Raw genomic sequence first — 10,637 nt, 5'->3', positions numbered from 1 at the left:
CTCATAGAGGTTGCTGCAGTGTAACAGCCCATGAAGCCCTGGCTAGGTCTGGGCAGTGGACGATAGAGGACAGGAGGAGACTTGGGCAGAGCTAGATAAGCACTGAGGGAAACACTGTAATCGTCTAGAAAACAAACAATGCATGTCTTTTGTTGTTGTTGTTTTTGCTTTTTGTTTTTTCAAGGCAGGATTTCTCTGTAGCTTTGAAGCCTGTCCTGGAACTAGCTCTTGTAGACTAGGCTGGCTTCGAACTCATAGAGATCTGCCTGCCTCTTCCTCCTGAGTGCTGGGATTAAAGGTGTGCACCACCACCACCTGGCCAACCCATGTCTTATTTGAGAGAAAATCAGCAAATCCATCTCTTGGGGCAAAGAGGGGTGTGTGACTAGGAAGACAATGTGGTAATTATTATTGAATAATCTTATAGATTAGGCCTGAAAACCTTGCCCACATGAATTAAGTGATGCTGTTACTGAGGAAGTAAGTTTACCATAACAGAAAGAGTTCAGCTCCTTTTCCCACTCCTGTGTTGCTTTCTGCCATGTTATGAAGCTGAATATAGTATATGTGTCATGGTGCCTCCAGAAGTCCTGTGACAGGCAGATACTGACACTGAACTTGGGCTTCCCAACTTCAAGACTGTGAAAAACCATCTTCTATTCAATGTAAACCATCCAGTCTCTGGTTCCTGATGAAGCAGCTCAGAATGGTCTAAGACATAAACTGCTAATCTACTTAATACAAAGTTTATGTGACAATGGAGCCATCTGAAACAAAGTCCCTACTGGGTGTGGTGGCGCAGGCCTTTAATCCGAGCACTTGGGAGGCAGAGGCAGGTGGATCTTTGTGAGTTCAAGGCCAGCATGGTCTACAAAGTGAGTTCTAAGACAGCCAGGGCTGTTAACATTGAGAAACTTTGTCTAGAAAAACCAAGAAAAGAAAGGAAGGAAGGAAGGAAGGAAGGAAGGAAGGAAGGAAGAAGAAAAAGAAAAGAAATAAAGAAAGAAAAGAATGAAAGAAAAAAGAAAAGAAAGAAAGAAAGAAAGAAAGAAAAAGAAAGAAAGAAAGAAAGAAAGAAAGAAAGAAAGAAAGAAAGAAGAAATGAAGTTGCAAAGAAACTGGGAAATTGATGTGTTTTTAAAGATATTTGTGCGAAAAGTTGTTGAAGAACAATAGGTTATGAACTATGGTAGCATCTGACAGTAATTTAGCAAGACTTGATGTTCAGATTCTTGCTGTCTCTGTCTTCGTTTCTTCCCTCTAGAGATAAGGTACATGAAGGGAAGGTCAGCTGGGATTCATAGCTTGCTGAAGGGGAGAGTGGTGAAGGTGTTCAAAGAGGCCTTCTTCTTCTACTGTATTCTCAAATGCCACGGTGCTGTACTTTGAAATAATGTGCCCTAAGCCACCTATTAATGTACAAGTCAGCACCCAATTAAATTCCCCTTCCTAGCCTACCTTTTCACCTGGTTTTTTTCTACTTTGGCTCTAGCAGACAGGACACAAGCAAAGGCCTGACAAATCCTTGCACACTGTGGGGCTTCCCTTTGGGATAAGTCTCGGAACCAAGCCATCATGTTCTGAGGAAATCAGTAGTAATGCAGAGAAGTCTGTACAGAAAAAAGCTAGTAGCCACACCCACTCCCAGTTCGAACCTCCCAGGCACCCTAATATCACAGCTGTGTTGGCTAATCTTCATCGTCAGCTTGATTGAATTTAGAGTCACCATGGAAACACACCTCTGGGTGCATCTATGAGCGTTTTTACAGAAAGACTTGACTGAGGTGGGAGAGCATATCTTGTGTGTGGATGGCTCTAACCCAAGGCTAGAATGAAAAGAAGAAAATAAGTAAATAGGCAGTCATCTCTCTGTGTGTCCTGATGGTAGATACGCTGTGACCAACTGCCCCCAGCTCCATCTACCTTGACCTTCCCACCATGATGGACTGTGTACCCTCAAACTGTGAGCCAAGAGCAACTTTCCTTCCTGAATTGCTTTGGCCAGGTATTGTATCATAGCAATGAGAACAGGAACTCTTTCAAGCAATACCACATACAGCGAAAGAAACACATGGCCAACCCATAGATTGCTGGGAAATAACATGTGCTTGTTGCATTGAGAGAGTAGACTTGGGGGGACTTTTATATAGTAGCAGAGAGTTGAAACACTAATGAAAATGTGACTCCACCAATTACAGACTAAACTGTAGCCCCTTGAATTCATTTGATGCAGTCCTAACCTCCAACTTTGCTGTACCCAGAGAGTAGGGTTCCTGGACAGGCAGTGTTAAAGGAATCATCAGGGTGGAACCTTTATTGGATAGGATTGATTCCCTTTTAAGAAGAGAGACCCCAATAGTCTGTTAGTATCTGTCCTCTGCATACCTATGTGGGGACACAATGAAAAGAAAGCCATGTACAAATAAGGAAGAATCCTTGACCCACACCAACTGAACTTTGATTTTGGACTTCTCCACATCAGAACTTTGGCAGACTATGTCACTCAGTCCACGGGGACATTTTAAGGTGACAGGCCAAACAAGGTAACACACTATTATTTCTAGGAAGAATATCAAACAAGGTCTGTACTTTAAGTAGATGTGATGTAATATAGGAAGATTGTACTAAACAAACAGCAGTTGGCAAGCAGAATTCCAAGAAAATTTAAGCACTCCAGGACCTATTGGGTTAGAAATTTAAACTGTTTTAAGTTTCCAGTCTTCCAAACTGGCAAAAGATTCTTAGAATAATGACACATGGCCTTAACGGAAGATGAAATAAGACCCCTTTGAAGCCTCTCGGGGACACTTGAATGGAACCTTATAGAGCGGTATGAAGGTGTTTCTGATAATCCTAACAGCATGGTCCCGTCACTTCTTGCATGCCTCAAAGGAGCAAGAGACTTCTTGAAGGGTGGGGAGGATGTGCCTGGGCTTGGCGGCACACACTTGTAATTCAGGCACTCAGGAGACTGAGGCAGGAGGATCAAAAGTTGGAGATTAAGCTGAAGGCAGTGGCTCACATCTGTGTTCCCAGGATTTGAACTGAAGCAGAGAAGTGGCCAGTCTGTGCTACAGTATGGGACCCTATCTCAATAAAACAGAAAGCGAGTTGGAGAATAGCCCGGGTTCTATAGATTGGTACTGAGACTCTGTCTCAAAAACACAGAAGAAATATTTGTGGCAAATAGGCATCACCAATAGCAATGCATCAAGCAAAGAGATGGTTGGAGCAGAATTAGAGTTTCCATAGAAAATCCACTGAGGAGAAAAATTCCTGGGAATATAAAGCATTGTAAAAACCTGCTACCAAGCATGACAGGAGACCAGGATTGAGACACTTTTTTAAAAGGAAAGATCCAGACTAACATGAGACCAAAAAAATGGGGGGGGGGGGGAGTCAAAGAACTTAGCAAATACAGACACTATTGATTACTTTTCTCATCCTGTGACCAAATAAGAAGCATCTTAAGCATCATAAGAAGCAACTTAAAGGATGAAAACTTGCTGGGCATGATGATATACACTTTTAATTTCAGCACTCAGAGGACAGAGGCAGGTGCATCTCTGAATTTGAGGCCAGCTTGGTCTATAGAGTGAGTTCCAGGACGGCCAGGGCTACAGAGAGAAACCCTGTCTCAAAAAACAAATTTTATTTTAATTCATAGTTTGAAACCACAGCCCATCATGTTGAAGAAGACATGGCAACAGAATCACCTCAACCCACACTCCTGTAAGGAGCCTCTTACCTGTATTCTCATAAATGATCCCAAGAAGCCACTGATTTGCTAAGCTAGGTTTGGGTCAGGTGTTTTCTCTCACCTGTTGTCAAGGTTCTTTCTGGGGTGAACAGACATTACTTCACATCCTCCCAGAAAAAGTCACACGACACCTTTCTGTCTCTCCCTCCTCACGTCCTCCAAGGTCCTAGTAGCCACTATTCCATTCTCTACTTACAGGTCAATGTTTTAGCTTGCATGCCTATTGTCTATGTCTTATTTCACTTAACATAATGCCTTGTTCAGTTCCACCCACGCTGCTGCAGATTTCATTAGTTTCCATGCCTCGCCTCCTCCCACCAAACCATGTTAGCTACTGAATGAGGCCCCCATGCACGCAGGGCAAGTGATCTACTGCTAAGCTCCAATCTCAGTCCCTGTGGCCTTTTAAAAGGACTTAAAAGGTGTACTATTTTCTTATTTATTTACAGAGTGTGTGTGCATCAGTGTGTGTACTGTGTCATGTGCGCCGGGTGGTGTTTCCATGCCCTTGCCAGAGAGCACAGGGAGGTTGGAAAACAACCTTCAGGAATCATTTCTCTTGCTTACCCATGGGATCCAGGGCTGAACTCAGGTTGTCAGTCTCGTGCAAGCCCTTGAATTCAGCGGGCCATCTCTCCAGTCCCGTTTTCTGATCTGAGTACTTTAAGATTTCCATTTCATCTTGCCTGTGGTTTGTTTTCCTCTGTGTTTTACGGTTCCCAGTGATTGTTCTCGGGCTTACGGTGCTCAGTCTCTAAACGTATCACAGCCTAGCTTCAAATAATGCTTCTACCTAAAATGTAATTATCCTTTCATTTCCTCCCTTTTGTTCTTAATGCGACTCTTGTCAGAGTTCCACTGTCACCTGCATTAGAAATTCTGTGATACGTTATTGCTTTTTGTTTTACATAATCAAATAGTCTCCAAATAAAATTAAAAACAAAAGGAAATATCTTTTATATTTGCATACTTTAAAAACCATTATTCCCATTCTTCATTTCTTTGTGCAATCCCAGGTTAACCCCTATTATCAAACTGGACCTTTTGCTATTGTTGTTAATTTAATTTTTAATAGTATATTTTGTTCTTTCATTCATTTACACTATGTATTTTTGTCCCTTTCCCCCTCTCCACTATCTCCCATTTTCCTCTTGCCTCTACCAGACTCCCGCCCCCAACATAAATCTCTTTCCTTTATTTATTAGTTTTGGTTTCGTGTGGTACACTGTGGTGTTTAATCGGGGCTGTTTGTGCAACCCTGGGTTTGGAACTAATGTTCTGACCCTGGGAGCTCCCTAGTGTGTAGACGACTTAGTACCATGCCTCCCTGACTCCCAGAATCTGTTGGTGGACAGGGCGTGGTAGGTGTACCAGGGTTCCTTTCTCTGTAGCTGACTGTGGACCCAGGGCCAGCATGCATGGCTGTGAGGAGTTCGTGGCTCTCACGTCTCTGTCCTGCTTGGAAGCTGATGCTTCTCAGATTCTCTCCCTGTCCTACAGCTCTTGGTTCTCTCTGCTCCCTCGTTCACAACATTCCCCGAGCCTACAGGAGTAGCGTAAACATCTTGTCTGTGATTGAGCTCTCAGCTGTCCTTTATTCTCAGCATCTTGCGCAGTTGTGGGTCTTTGCCTTACCTCCGTTTCCTGCCAAGGTAAGTGTCTCCGTTTGAGGCAGAGAGTAGCATTTGTCTGTAGGTATACACATTGGTGTGCGGTGGGTGCTATGCAAATTTAGATAAGTCTTGGGTTCTCAGGGTCTGACTCATGTGCTTTAAAAGTAGGTTTACAATACTAGGCATGGAGTCCCTCTTCCAAAGGAGGCCTCAAATTCACTTGGTGAGCAGCTACTTACCCATGTAGCAGTCAGGACATTGTTATTATACCAACAGGCACATCTTGTCCGGCAGGTTGGTATTACAGTTCGTGCAGTTCATAGCCGGATAAGATGGTTGAAACCTTCACAGCACCGTGTGGCTCCATGAGAGCCAGCCAGGAGGAATCTTCCAGACCAGTCCCAGGTTCATTTCTGTACAGCTTACATCCAAGGAGTGTGGTGTCTGCAGCAATGGAATCTTCCTTACTCTCTACTTCTGGCCAGTAACCAAGAAGAATGGCAAGCTCCTGTACTGTTTTTTTGAGGGGGCTTTGCGGTTCTTTTTAGCCAACAGTTTTTACAGGGATGTCCTGCAATTGTCACTGAAGCCTGTGTTTAATAAGCCATTGCTTCTAGGACCTGGTTGTCTAGTTTTGCAGGGTATAGTACCACATAGATTAAATGGGGGTGGGGAAAGGGTATATTGGGTGTAGGAATGTCCAAACACCAATGATCTCCTTGCTTATTCTTCTTTATCTTGAGGTATTTCTGCAGTGATAATATTAAAAAATGCAGTCCAAATGACTAAATGAAAGGCAGAAAGGCCAACCCTTCATTTGGTTCTTACATTCTTTCTGTCCCTTCTTTTCATAGCACCTCAGTGCTGTTGGAGGTTTCTGAACTGTCTGGTTCCTGCAGTCATTAAGTCCCAAAGGAATCACACAGAGGTCTACATTAATTATAAACTGATTGGCCCATTAGCTCAGGCTTCTTATTAACTCTTATAAGTTACATTAGCCCATTATTCTTATCTGTGCTAGTCACATGGCTCAGTACCTTTTTCAGTGACGTAGTCACATCTTGCTTTTTCTGTGTCTGGACAGAACTGCAGAGGGAACTTCCCTCTTCCCATAATTCTCTTGTTCTCTTTGACCTGCCTCTACTTCCTGTCTGGTTGTCCCGCCTATACTTCCTGCCTGGCTACTGGCCAATCAGTGTTTATTTAAAGCATAATTGACAGAATAATTGTCCCATACCACCTGAGTCTTACCTATGTGACATTGGTCTAACTCTAGTGGGAGGAGAACCTTAAGTTTTTCTCTTTATCCCTCTGTTTTCAGGTGTAGTTGGTGGCAAGTCTTGGTGGGGTTTTTCCCTATAAAATATAGCTAAGGAAGAGGCCAAAAATGGGAAACATAAAGATTACCAAATGAAGACTGACAACAGTGAGTGCCTGTAGTCATAAATGCAAGTTTTGGGACTCGCCTTTAGCCAAGACATCATACCTATTTACCAGCAGCTGGTTTTCCCCTGGGCCCTATGACCTCCCTGGGTTTTCTAACTTCTCGGTACCAGCTATGAGTTTCCCTGTGTAGACTGGACCTCGAGTCCAACCAGAAAATTGATTGTAACTGTAACCACTTTTGTCATTTTTACACCATCTGACACATCTTATCTGGTGCCTTCTATCATGAAGAATGAGGAATCCACAGTTGAATAGAACTCTGGACCATAATTTTCCCCAGAAACCTTAATAGTTCCTTCCAGCACTGCAGGAGCTAGCCGCCAGGGAGGAGGCATGTCTAGCTCAGTCCTGGCCTTATTTGTCTAAGTCCTATAATCAAACCATGTGACATCTTGGGCAACTGGGTCTTACCATCTAATTCTGGAATGTAACCAACATCAATGGCAATAGGCTTTTATTGTTTTAGGGGCCTCTATGGCCTCCCTAGGCAACATTCAACCCCAGCACCAACATTTTTCATAACTTTATGGCTTTGGGGAACCTCTGCTTTTACTCTCACTGGGCATCTTGTTTATTGTTTGTGAACTGATTTTTCATCTGTATTCCTTTATGTGCATATCTCTCAAATGGGTCCCTAAATCTGTAAACACTTAAGGATTAGCCTTGTGTTATCTATATGGAACAAATCATTTTACAGAGAATGGCAGTTTACCAACTTAAAGTCCTGAGTTTCCATCCCATAATAAATAGGGGGGTTACCGAGATAACCTTTGTGAGGAACTCTGAAAGTCTATCGTCATCCATTCTGAGCGAGCGTCTGGTGATCCCAGAAACTGGTACAATACTGAAGTAAACCATTAGCAAGCTGTAGTGTGGCCCAAGAAGACTTGTGCATTGTATCAGCTAGCTGGCTGTCTCATCCTGGCATGTCTTTTTAAGGCCTCTTTGCATTTCTTACACTATAGCATTTTCCATTTGGAGAGCATTAATTTAGCCACTCTCTGGTTAGTTCTCATTTTGTGTTTGTTTGTACAGACAAGGTTTTGCTATGTAGTTCTAGCTTGATTGGCACCAGTTATATAGCTCAGACTAAACCCACATTCTCTGTGCTTCCCTTACCTCAACCTTAGTGAGTTCAGGGACTCTAGACATGTGCTGCCTGGCACTCTTGGTTTTAAAAACCAAACCACCACCACCACCACCCCCATCCCCCACCACCACCATCACCACCACCACCACCCACCACCCGCCACCACCACCACCACCAGTCTTTTCCCAATCATTTCTCCTTCTCCCTGTTTCATAAGCCTTTACCCATTTGAAAAGAAGCATATTAGCCATGGTACCAGCAGGAAGCTGACTTCAGCTCATCCCCATGAAGGACCTTTAGTGAAATGCCTCTTTCAGAGGGGTGGATAGGAACAAAGGGTGGTGAGAACACCTAGGCTGGCAGCTGAGGACAGCCATTACCATATCAAGCGCAGAAGGGACAAAGGAGGAAACAGAACACTGAGCCCAGTGAAGATTGAAAATGTGGAGGGGGGCAGGCCGCAGTCAGTGGTTGCAGAGGGATGCAGCTCCTGTCAGACTTCACACCAGCGCAGGGGAAGGAACGGGAGAAGAACCCAATTCTAATCGTTCTTTTCTCACCCCCATCCCCTGCCTTAGCTCCACAACAGAGTCAGTGGTCAGGGAACTCGGAACATCCAGTCCACCGTGGTCCCCTCCTGGGCAACCCCAGCAGGGCTGAAGACCAAACGTGGGGACCAAAGGAGAGCTGTGGATGCAGGAAGATTGGAGAAAGCTCCATTGTACTACTCAGGAGAAAGCAAGATGTGTGAAAACCTACACATATGCAATTGCATAGTGACGGAAACAGAAAGCCAAAACCAGTCTGTGAGGGGGAAAAAAATTATTTCTTTACTTTTTTGATGCCTGTCATGTGTAGAAATAGATAAGGATGGAGATGCAAGCATTTCCAGTTATAAATAAGATTGTTTCATACTGCATGTTTCATGCTTTAGAGTTATTCCTGGTTTATTGACGCACTGATGAAACCGACTGCCCCTGGAGGGAAAGAATATCAACCCTAAGTAGAACAGTCAGGTCCGAAACTGACCAGACCGAGGCATAAGCAGCCGTTGGCATGTGTGAGCGAGGGCAGTTTCAAGATCCGTCTCGGTCCTGTCACAGATGTCTGTAGGGATTTGCTTAAAAATTCAGATGCCGCAGATTCATTTCATGTATGCTGAGAAACCGACGGTGTCTTCAGTCATAAGTTCTGCTGTCACGAAGATGATCCTGGAAGTACAATTGGTTCCTAGTATTTAACTCCTTTTCTGATAGTCTAGAAGCCTTAACAGTGTCTCACCCAGAGCGTTGGTCTCACCCCCACCCCCGAGCTACAATAGATGTTTGGGTCTCCTCCCCAGCATCACACATTACTAAGCGCTGTGTCTTATTTCCAGCTCTGTCTTCTTTGGCCAGGAATGAATCCATACAGCCCAGAGGACTGTGAAACTCCCAAAACTCTGAGACTCCGGACTTGAATGCATTTGCCTGAGGAGATCTACTAGTCCTATAAACACATGAGATTTCTGCCCCCCTCCTCACCCTCCATCACCACTATCTGGTCTTCACCCCTAGATGACCTTTGAACTTTCTAGTTCATCATGTCAGCTTCTATGTTGTTTATTCATTAGCGATCCCAGAAAAATCTCAAGGGAGTACAGATAGGCAAGTGAGGACCAGCGCTAACTATCTGTAAATATACTGAATATAAATAAATGCTTTGGAAGGAAAACATGGGTGAAGGATGAGAGAACTAACGGCCTGCCTGTTGTCACAACAGAAAATGGGGGGTTAGGAGATAGCACAGTCAGTCGGGTGCTCTTTGGTCAAGCGTGAGGACCTGGATTCAATCCCCAGCACCTTCGTCAGAAGCCAGGCATAGCTGTGCTGGTTAACTTTAATTGTGAAACTGACACCATCTAGACTCCCCTGGAAGAGAGGATGTCAGACGGGGTGGGCCTATGGGCATGTCTATGGACTATCGTGATGATGGCAGATAATGTAGGAATACCCACTCCATGGGCGTGGCACCACTCGCTGGGCAGGGGATTCTGGATTGTTATGGGAGTGGAGGGGGCAGCTGAGCATTGGTACGCATGTGTGCATACGTTGCTCTCTGCTTTTGACTGTGAACATAATGTGGTTCAAGTTGGAGGTGTCTCTACCTACTTGCAATGACGGACAGTAACCTGGAGTTGGGAGTCGAATAAACCCTCCTCCTTTAAGATGCTTTTGTCGGAGTATTTTATTACGCAGCCTGCAACAAAATGAAGACAGAGGTTCACGCTTGTAGTCCCAGCTCTGTGGTAGCAGAGACAAACAGATCTCTAGAGTTATCTGGCCAGCCAGCCTAGCCTAAGCAGTGAGCTCCAGGGCCCAGTGGAAGACCATGTCTCAGAAATCAGCGTAGTGAGGAACAGCTGCCGAGGAACAACAACTAAACATGATTGGTCTCATGGTCTGGAGATGATTCATTCTCTCAACAAGACTTTCCTCACATCTTCCAGGGTTTCTCCATGGTGGGAGAACCACATTCTCCCGTCAGCCATGGGGTTATAGGTGATACTGATAGACTATGTCATACTCCATCCTAGAAATGGTCTACTACATGTATATAGATAATTATTTGGGGCATGGCAAAGATTTATATAGATGGGGGTAAGGAAAAAGTCTCAAACGCAAATGCCTCTTGGGAGCGGGGGCTCACAGGAGATAAGGAAGTAGTATTAAGTAAAGGAAATTTCTCT

The 10,637-nt window shown here is 44.3% G+C and overlaps 1 long non-coding RNA gene across 1 annotated transcript; it reads right to left on the bottom strand.

Annotated features, from left to right (window-relative positions):
• Positions 1-8,720: 8,720 nt before the first annotated feature.
• LOC146891556 (uncharacterized) lies at positions 8,721-10,148 on the bottom strand. The gene is made up of 2 exons (XR_014997177.2): positions 10,060-10,148; positions 8,721-9,120 (listed from the first exon to the last, which is right to left on the bottom strand). It is a non-coding gene; the product is annotated as an uncharacterized LOC146891556 (long non-coding RNA).
• Positions 10,149-10,637: the final 489 nt, after the last annotated feature.

This window comes from Myodes glareolus, chromosome 15 (assembly GCF_982192425.1).
Source record: "Myodes glareolus chromosome 15, mMyoGla1.1, whole genome shotgun sequence".
Classification (NCBI taxonomy): Eukaryota; Metazoa; Chordata; class Mammalia; order Rodentia; family Cricetidae; genus Myodes; species Myodes glareolus.
The sequence above is the reverse complement of the archived record's forward strand: the minus strand, read 5'-3'. Positions and strand labels throughout refer to the sequence as shown.